This window comes from Herpailurus yagouaroundi, unplaced genomic scaffold (genome assembly GCF_014898765.1).
Source record: "Herpailurus yagouaroundi ecotype Mexico unplaced genomic scaffold, PumYag 189, whole genome shotgun sequence".
Lineage (NCBI taxonomy): Eukaryota > Metazoa > Chordata > Mammalia > Carnivora > Felidae > Herpailurus > Herpailurus yagouaroundi.
In genome coordinates, this window is record NW_024412420.1 from 7790199 (window position 1) to 7799840 (window position 9642).

Here is a 9642-nt window from a genome sequence, read left to right on the forward strand (position 1 = left end):
TCTGGAAAACAGTGTGAAAGTTCCTCAAAAAATTAAAAATAGATCTACCCTATGACCCAGCAATAGCAATGCTAGGAATTTACCCAAGGGATACAGGACTGCTGAGTTACCCAAGGGGTACATTGTATCCCAATGTTTATAGCAGCACTTTCAACAATAGTCAAATTATGGAAAGAGCCCAAATGTCCATCAACTGATGAATGGATAAGGAAATTGTGGTTTATATGCACAATGGAATACTACTTGGCAATGAGAAAGAATGAAATATGGCCTTTTGTAGCAACGTGGATGGAACTGGAGAGTGTTATGCTAAGTGAAGTAAGTCACACAGAGAAAGACAGATACCATATGTTTTCACTCTTATGTGGATCCTGAGAAACTTAACAGAAGACCATGAGGGAGGGGAAGGAAAAAAAAAGTTAGGGAGGGAGCCAAACCATAAGAGACTCTTAAAAACTGAGAATAAACTGAGGGTTGATGGAGGGGGGAGGGAGGGGAAAGTGGGTGATGGGCACTGAGGAGGGCACCTGTTGGGATGAGCATTGGGTGTTGATGGAAACCAATTTGATAATAAATTTCATATTAAAAAAAAGACTTTCTCACTACATTTTAACTTGTTAGAAATGACAAGGTTTCCCATTAAAGTGGAAATGTATGTGCATGTGTACATTATCTTTGTGAGAGTGAGCTATACCAACATGAGAGCATTATATATGTGAAGGTAGGGCAGCACAGAGTAGTGTTTTTTCTATAAAAGAATAACTATTTTTTCTAAAACATGTTATGTTAATATGTAATACTAACATTATTATTTTCAAGTAACATAATTAAAGACTTCTTCCAGTTTTCAGTTTTAATATGGTAAATATCATTAGATATATACCATATATCAAAGGCTCTTTGAGATGCTCAAAAATTTTTTAAAAATGTTTATTTATTTTCAGAGAGACAGAGAAGGAGAGAGAGAGTGGGGAGAGGCATAGAGAGAGGTAGAAAATCCCAAGCAGGCTCCGAACTGTCAGCGCAGAGCCTGACATGGGACTCGATCTCACGAATCGTGAGATGAAGACTTAAGTTGAAATCAGGAGTCAGACACTTAACTGACTGAGCCACCCATGTGCCCCAATCCTCAGTAATTTTTAAGGATGTAGAGAGGTACCAAAACTACCAGGTTTGAGAATTCCATTTCTAAATGTGTCCTTTGTCTGAATCTGGGGACCAGAGGCTACAATAAATGAAATGAATCGGTAACAAGAGGCTTTAATTTCTGGGACATTTTGGAACTAAGACATCTGTACTTGGACCTAGGTAGTATCACTAGCCGTGGCATCCAGGTGATCCCGGCAGCAGCAACACAGAGCGAGAACCACAGCAAATGGGCAGAGAGACAGAACCCAGAACTAACACATTTACAAAACTTCATAGAGACTGCCTATGAACTCACCAGAATCGTTATAAATATGAAGAATTCTTCAGTAAAGAAGAATTTCTTCAGTAAAGATGGAAGTACGCACTGAAACTGTGCCCATATAGGGTTAATGAATGTGAAACCAGCTGACAATTTAAAGTGTTATTTGGGGGGGGGGGGGATGCCCCGGTGGCCCAGTCAGCTAAGTGTCTGACATTGGCTCAGGTCATGATCTCACAGTTCACGGGTTCAAGTCCCACGTCTGGCTTTGTGCTAATAGCTCAGAGCCTAGAGCCTGCTTCAGATTCTGTCTCCCCCTCTCTCTCTGCTCCCTCTCTGCTCGTGCTCTGTCTCTCTTTCTCTCAATAATAAATAAACATTAAAATAAATTTCAAAAGATAATTTAAAGTTGTTTTTATTTTACAGAACTCTTTCTCTCTTATCAGCTATAGGTATCTTTTTCGATCTCACTAACATATCTGCCATCTGTCCCTGCAAAAGCCTAGACTCAAGGTTAATCTATATGGTTCTAGCCTATGAACTCACAAGGCCCTGCGTTCCTTGCCCAAGATAAGGAGCCCCACCAGTTTCTACTGGCTCTCTGATGGTGCCTAAAGCCCCTTCTCCCTGTCCTAAGATAACCTCCCTGATGTCAGAGGCTGAATTTTGCTTTGTTCGGCTAAGTCTCCACCCACAGTGAACAGGGCATATATGTGACATCTATGCTTGCTCAGGGCACATGCTCCAACTTTCCTCATGCACAGTAATTCGTTTTCTCACCCTTTTCATCAGTATGTATTACAGCAGTCTCAACTCCATGATTATTTAAAAACAAACAAACAAACAAACAAACAAAATTTGTTCTCTAGCCCTTTGGGGAAGCAGATTTGAGTCTTGCCCTCCATTTTCTTGTTTGGCTATCTCTTGAATAAACCATATCCTTGCTCTATACCTGATGTCTCAGCGATTGGCTTTGCTGCTTGTGTTTGGTTACAACACAACTAGAATAGTATTGTTAACCTCACACACCAGCACTACTTTTTTTTCTTGTTCATTATTATTTCAGATGTGTTGATTACACTCAGACATACATGCATAGAATGTTGAAGACATTGCTTAGGCTTTCTGAGGTTTCACTTCTTCATCTGCAAAACGAGAGGAATAATTGTAACAATTGCACAGGAATGTCGTAAATGTTCCTTAAGATAATGCAAGGAAAGTTGATGAGGATAATAACAGACACTATGTGAAAATCTTAATTGTGGATATAATTGGATGGATTGTGGGCAATTGTTATTTTTTAAAATAGATTCTTACTTTACTAAAATTTCCACAGAACACATGTTGACTTTTGTTTTAATTCAATTTATTTCAACGAAAAAGAAAAAAATAGCTTACTAATTTTCTCCACCCCCTAACCCGTCTCCAGCAACTACCAATCTGTTCTGTGTATCTCTGAGCTTATTTTTTATTTTGTTTTGTTTGTTATTGCTTTTAGATAGCACATATAAGAGAAATAATACAGTATTTGACTCTGATTTATTTCACTTAGCATAAATTAGCAAATGGCAAGTTGTCATTCTTTTTTTATGGCTGAATAATATCCCATCATATATATGAAGACATTGTGGGGTATCTCATATATATTCATCCATTCACTCACTGATGGACACTTGGGTTGCTTCCATATCTTGGCTATTGTAAATAATGCTGCAGGGAACATGCGGATGCATGTATCTTTCTGACTTGGTGTTTTGTATTCTTCAGATACATACTCAGAATTGGAATTGCTGAATCATATGGTAATTCTAGTTTTAATTTTTTTGAGGAACCTCCATGCTGTTTTCCATAGTGGCTGCTCCGATTTATATTCCCACCAACAATGCATACGTGTTCCCTTTTCTCCATATCCTCATGAAACGCTTATTATTTTTTGTCCGTTTTATAAAAGCTATTAAAAGACAAAATAGCAATTACTTTTGTGAAATTTTAATATATTAACAGACCACATATACTTATCATTTAGCACACATCAGACACTATGCTGAGTGCTTTACAGGGTTTATTTTACTTAATATTAAATAAGCTTTAGAGTTAGTTTTTATTATTTTATCCATATTTACAGATACTCATAGAGGTTGTTATTTGCCAGAGAGGCCACAGAGTTGGCTAAGTGTAGAGCCAAGACTGGAACTCAAACAGACTGATTTCAAAATCTAACTTTCAGGTCTTTCCTTCCTTCTTTCCTTTCTCTTCCCTTGCTTCTATTTTCTTTCTTTCTTTCTTTCTTTCTTTCTTTCTTTCTTTCTTTCCTCTTTTCTTTTTTCTTTCTTTCTTTCCTCTTTCCTTTTTTCTTTCTTTCTCTTTCTTTTTTCCTTCTAATTGTCTTTGAAACCACTGCCATACAACCTTTGAAACAAGCATCAGTACAGCATGAAACTAATACCTTTTAAAAATCTTTACTATTCAGTAAAATTATGATAACATGAAGGAGAACCTCATATTTATATTTATAAAGTATTTTATATCTTCCCTGGTGAATTCATTAAAATACTGCTTATAAAATAGCAAGTTTTTTTTTTTCCTGTGACAGACTTAATTACTCAGTAAAAATGGGCAAAAAGTGACAGCAATACATCAATAAACTGTCCAATCATCACATACACCACATACACATCTTCCTGTAGAAAATAGCCAGGAATTGGTAGTACGTCACTTGGCATGCATGGGGACCTACCTCTGGGGGTGCATCCCTTTTCCCTTTCATATTATTATGTAATTGTAATCTGCTAAAACAGAAATCATTCAAAGAATCCTTGAGGGGGAAAAAGCATCTTCAAAAGGGAGAACTGGAATGAGGCTTGGAGTATAAAGAGAGGTAGAGCAATCTCATTCTTGCTTGGATGATAGAGGTGATTTGGAGACTCACTACGTGCACCTGGACTGATCCTAGTGCCGGCTGGCAGACCCACTAACACTACTGACTGAATCCCTGGCTTAGTGCCCTTTCTCTTCTTCCCCCACCTCTTAGGGCCCAGGGCTGTTGACTTCCTTCATCACATCTCATGAAAGATTTGTTGTAGAAGACAGTATGTGCTGTTAGTATGTTTGGACTGCCATAACAAAATACCACAGCTGGCGTGGCTTCAGGAACAGAAATTTATTTTCTCCCAGTTCGGGAGGCTAGAAGTCCAAGTTCAAGGTGCTGACACGTGTTGGTTTGGATTCTTCTGAGGCCTCTCTCCTTTTTCAGATGGCTGTCGTCTTCTTGCTCTATCCTTACATGATCTTTCTCCACGTGGTCCTTACTGGTGTCTTCTCAGCATGTCCTAATTTCTCTTCTTATAAGGACTCAGATGAGATTGGATTAGATCCCACTAAGGGCTCATTTTAATCTAAGTAACTTTGTAAAGATCTTATCTTTCTAAGTAGTCACGTTCTGAGGTACTGAGGGTTAGGACTTCAACATATGAATTTTGGGGCAACACAATTTAGCCTGCATATATCCACAAACCACTGATTTTCCATATGCATATCACATATTTTGTAAGAGTCATGTGTAATATGGAGATCAATATAGATTTTTAAAACTCTTGCTTAAATCTCATCTGTGTTATTTGTATGTGTGTCTGTATATACTTGATATACACTTAATATGCATTTGTATTTTTAATATACACTTATCTTTAATATACATTATCTTTAATCTTTATCTTTAATATGCATTTGTATATTAAATATATATGTATATCTTTAATATACATTAAAAATATAGGAACTCATATTATATATTAAAACACAAATGAATTCTGTGAGCTGCCAGACCAGGATAATGCTAAAAGCATCACATTGCCAGAGTATTGTATAAGTAATTTAAGACAAAGATAACTTTTTACACCATGTTAAGAACTGAAAAAAAATAATTTAAAGATAAAACAAATAGTTCATCATCAATCCGGTCCTTGTTTTCTCTAGGGAGGGAACTCTGCAGAGTTACTTTTTGCCAGCTTATGCTCTGGGGTAATGTTTTTAGTTCTGAAATTCTTCTGTACGAGCCTCATGGGAAATGCCCTAGCAGGAAGCGGGTTATACTAAATCCTCATGTGTTGTATGCACTTTGGCTCTCAGGGTTCCAAGGGATGGAGTTCGCCTTAGAAAGAGATTGTACTGTAACCTGGCATGTCTCAGAATTATACATTACTTCCCTGTTGTTCAGCCTTTAGCCCAACTTCAGATGGTGCTTGATGTGCAATGCTGCTGTTTGCTTCAACAGAGTATCAGGTGCATCATGTAAATAAATTACAAGTGGGAACCTAATGTTTGTACTGATTTTCCATTGCCTACTATCTGAAGGAAATAATAGAAACATATGTTCCCAAGCCTATTGCTCAATATATTCACATAGTGATGTTAAAATGTTTGGTTAGGAAATCAATACTGTTATACTAAGCATCAAGTATGGTAAACTAGAAGAATTGCAAGAAGCTGTGAACTCGCTTAAAATCAATGCGTATTCAAACCAGGGAGTAACAAAATAGATAAAACTACAACTTTAAATGGTAACCTAGGGAGAGTTAACCAGCATCCTAGCTTTTGCCACTGCGGGGAGAATCAATGAAACATACAAACAAATAATAAAGCAATTCAATATTTCAGGTAGCATTAAGATTCATCTGTAGTAAATTTGAGGACAATGACTACCATACGGTATTGGCAACCATATTAACAAACTTCTGCGCATTGAATATAATACCTTGAACAGAAAATAAATGAGAACAAGAGATTTAGAACTTTACTTGGCAAGAATAGCTGGATTAGGATAAAAGATGGAAACATATACTACTGTATTTTATGGTGATTTTACTTAAATGTTGGAAATAAGACATATAAGATTGCCCTCCAAAATTTAAACTTTAAAATAAGCATCCCATGGGTTGCAGCATACATATACTAAATTGCTTATGTCTAAGACTAGACTCTCAACCTAAAGGAATGAATAACACATTTATTGTAGAAATGTGTTGTTCAAAATAGAAGTTACAGAGTTCATCCAAAAGTCATTGCTTAGACAATTGTCCCTGACTGGTCAGTGGTCCATGACCTACTAGAATAATGAGGTGAGGTGGCTTCAGCAAGCCAACTTTGAATCAAGCCATCTGGGTTCAAGTGATGATTTGATTACCACTTACTATTCTGTGACATTAAGAAAGTATTCAATGTCCTCGCCCTTACTATCTTCTTCTGTCATAAAGATTTGATGAAAATTGAAAGGACTTACCCATGTGGTTAATAAAGATTGCCACATTGCAAGGCGTTAAAACTGTTATTATTACTAGAAAGATCTCTCTAATTGGTGACTGGTGCAAAATTTTACCTTGACTGTCACTTCCTTCAAGAGGCTTTATTTATCCATGCTATCCCAGGACTTCCACCCTTGTCATTGTCTTTTTCAGTCTATTACTCAATTTATTCACAATATCTATAAACATATCTTTCTTTGTTTTTTGGGAGAAGGTTCTTTTCTTTTTTAGAAAACCAGCCTTTCACTGAAAAATAAAGCATCTTTTTAAAATACTTTTTAAGTTTATTCATTATTTATTTTAGAGAGAGAGAGAGAAAAAGAGAGAGAGAGAGAGGGAGAGCCCATGCGAGCTGGGGAGGGGCAGACAGAGGAGGGAGAGAGAGAATCCCAAGCAGGCTCTGTGCTGTCAGGGCAGAGCCCAATGAGGGGCTCAATCTCACAAACTATGAGATCATTACCTGAGCCAAAATCAAGAGTCAGATGCTTAACCAACTGAGCCACTCAGGCACACTGAAAAATAAAGCATCTTGAAGGCACACATTGTTTCCTTCCCTTAATATAAAGCCTGTCACACAGTGAGCACTCAATAAACACTAGTTGAATGGATGTATAAATGCAAGATGTTAGTAGCCAATATACTGTGTGCATTTATATGTATTGACCCAAGATCATCTCTGTTTTGAAAATGATATAATGGATTTTCTTTTTTCTTTTAATCTTTATTTATTTGAGAGAGAGAGAGAGCGAGTCGGGGAGGAACAGAGAGAGAGGGAGACACAGATCCAAAGTAGGCTCCAGGCTCCAAGCTGTCAGCACAGAGCCTGATGCTGGGCTACAACCCATGAACCACTAGTTCATGACCTGAGCTGAAGTCAGACGCCTAACTGACTGAGCCACCCAGGTGCCCCTGTAATGATTTTCTTAGCCTAACATCAGCACATGTTTCCCAGGTGATAGCCATTTTCATTTCATTGCAATAAGTGATTAAGTTCTAGGGCCTGACAATGTTTTCATTTCAAATTCCTCACAGAGAATAGATAGATATTTAGCAATTTGAGATATGCACTATTTGTGCTTCTGATTAGTATTCATTAACTCTAAGAAGAAAAATGAATAATCTGTAATTTTCAACTTGAATTTTGTCAAATTTGTTAATGTATGTTGCTTGGACAGTGGGTGAAACTAGCTGACCAGCTTTGAGCCTTTCTTCCAACAGAAAAACTCTTCTGTAGATATGCACATGTTCCTTACTGAAGAGATTATTATCAAGTGAGAGCTAAAACTTTAACACACATTGAAGTTTGGTCCAAACTGGATATGGACCAAATCCAGTCTGCCACCTGTTTTAGTGTGTATGGGTCATAAGCTAAGAATGGTGTTTACATTTTTAAATGGTTAAAAAAAATTAAAACAAAACTAACATTATGTGACACTTAAAATTATATGAAATACAAATTTCATTATCTGTAAATAAAGTTTTATTTAAACACAGCCACACCAACTTGTTTATGTATTGCCTATGGCTAATTTTGTGTTACAATGACAGAGTTGAACAATGGCAACAGACATCCCATGGACCACAAAGCCTAACATATTTAACATCTTAAGTAAATATTTACAGAATATTTGCAGAACAACTGTGCTAATCCCTCAGTGTACACACAAAGAAGACACAGGACTACTGTTGGAAATGAAACTTTAGAGAAGGTCAGAATTATTTATAATTCATGAATTTAGGACCTTGCAAATGTCCCAGACACTCTAGGATATGTAGCAATAATGATAAGGCAGAAACAGTGGTATAGACATTAGCCCATTCCTGTGTCAGTGACAAAAGAATTGGAGACTATGTCATCCTTCCAAATGACTTTTACATGAGCTCACCTCACTATTCCAATGCTTTGTTTATGTTTATCTACATGCCTTAGAGAGCTGAATTTTTTATTTTTCTAGCCTATGTACAGGTTATATTCAGCAGATAGCAAGTTTATTATTGAAGGATAAGCAAACAGTGTGGCTACAACTTGAGAAAACTCTCAGGACTCAATGTCCTAAAAACTTGTGTAGCATTGAGTTCAGAGCAGTCTTTTGAGACATTCAGATTTAAAAAAAATTTTAATATCTGATGAATACCAAAGCATAAAAAAAGCAGCAAAATTGTGTTAATTTTGAGTCTTCGCACAAGTAAGATAAGAACTTATTGTCATTTTGATAGTGAATAATCGTAAATGGTTAAGACTCATGATTCTTTGGTAGAGATCCATAATTTTTTTTAGAGAACAGGTACATATGTGTACTCATTTTACCAAATAAAATCACTTGACTATTATTTTCTAATATTTGAAAAAAAAATTTTTAAAGCTCCAGGTTCTTAAAAGCACAAAGTCTGAAATAACAAAAAACTATGAAATTGGTAATTCAACTATTTTTCTTCCAAAATAAACTTCAGTACCCTAGCATGTGTCCTGACCTAAAAGAGTCGTCTTTTCTTCTCTTAGAATGCACTCTTGCTTTCTCTCTGTGTCTCTGTTTTTCTGGTTTTTTTTTGTTTGTTTGTTTGTTTGTTTTGTTGTTGTTTCCTCTCTGGCTGTAGCTTAGTGTAAGCATTCTTTTTGAAATAATCAATGACATTTGCCATGTATCTAATTATAGAATCACAATAACTGAATTTATAATTAGTGAGAAGAGCCTCTACTTTATTCACTTTATGAAGACTCACAAATCATTTTACCATAAGCACTACTTTAAATCTTTGATCTAAACACTCTTTTCTACAAAGTGACGATACATAGATTGCCATCTATTTTGAAAATGATTTGTGGGGTCTCAGAAGAGCAATAATGTAAAAACAAACATGTGGCAATTATGAATTCAGTTCTTGTAATCCTGTAATTAAATGTACATTTTATGGAATTAAATGATAAAAATTAAG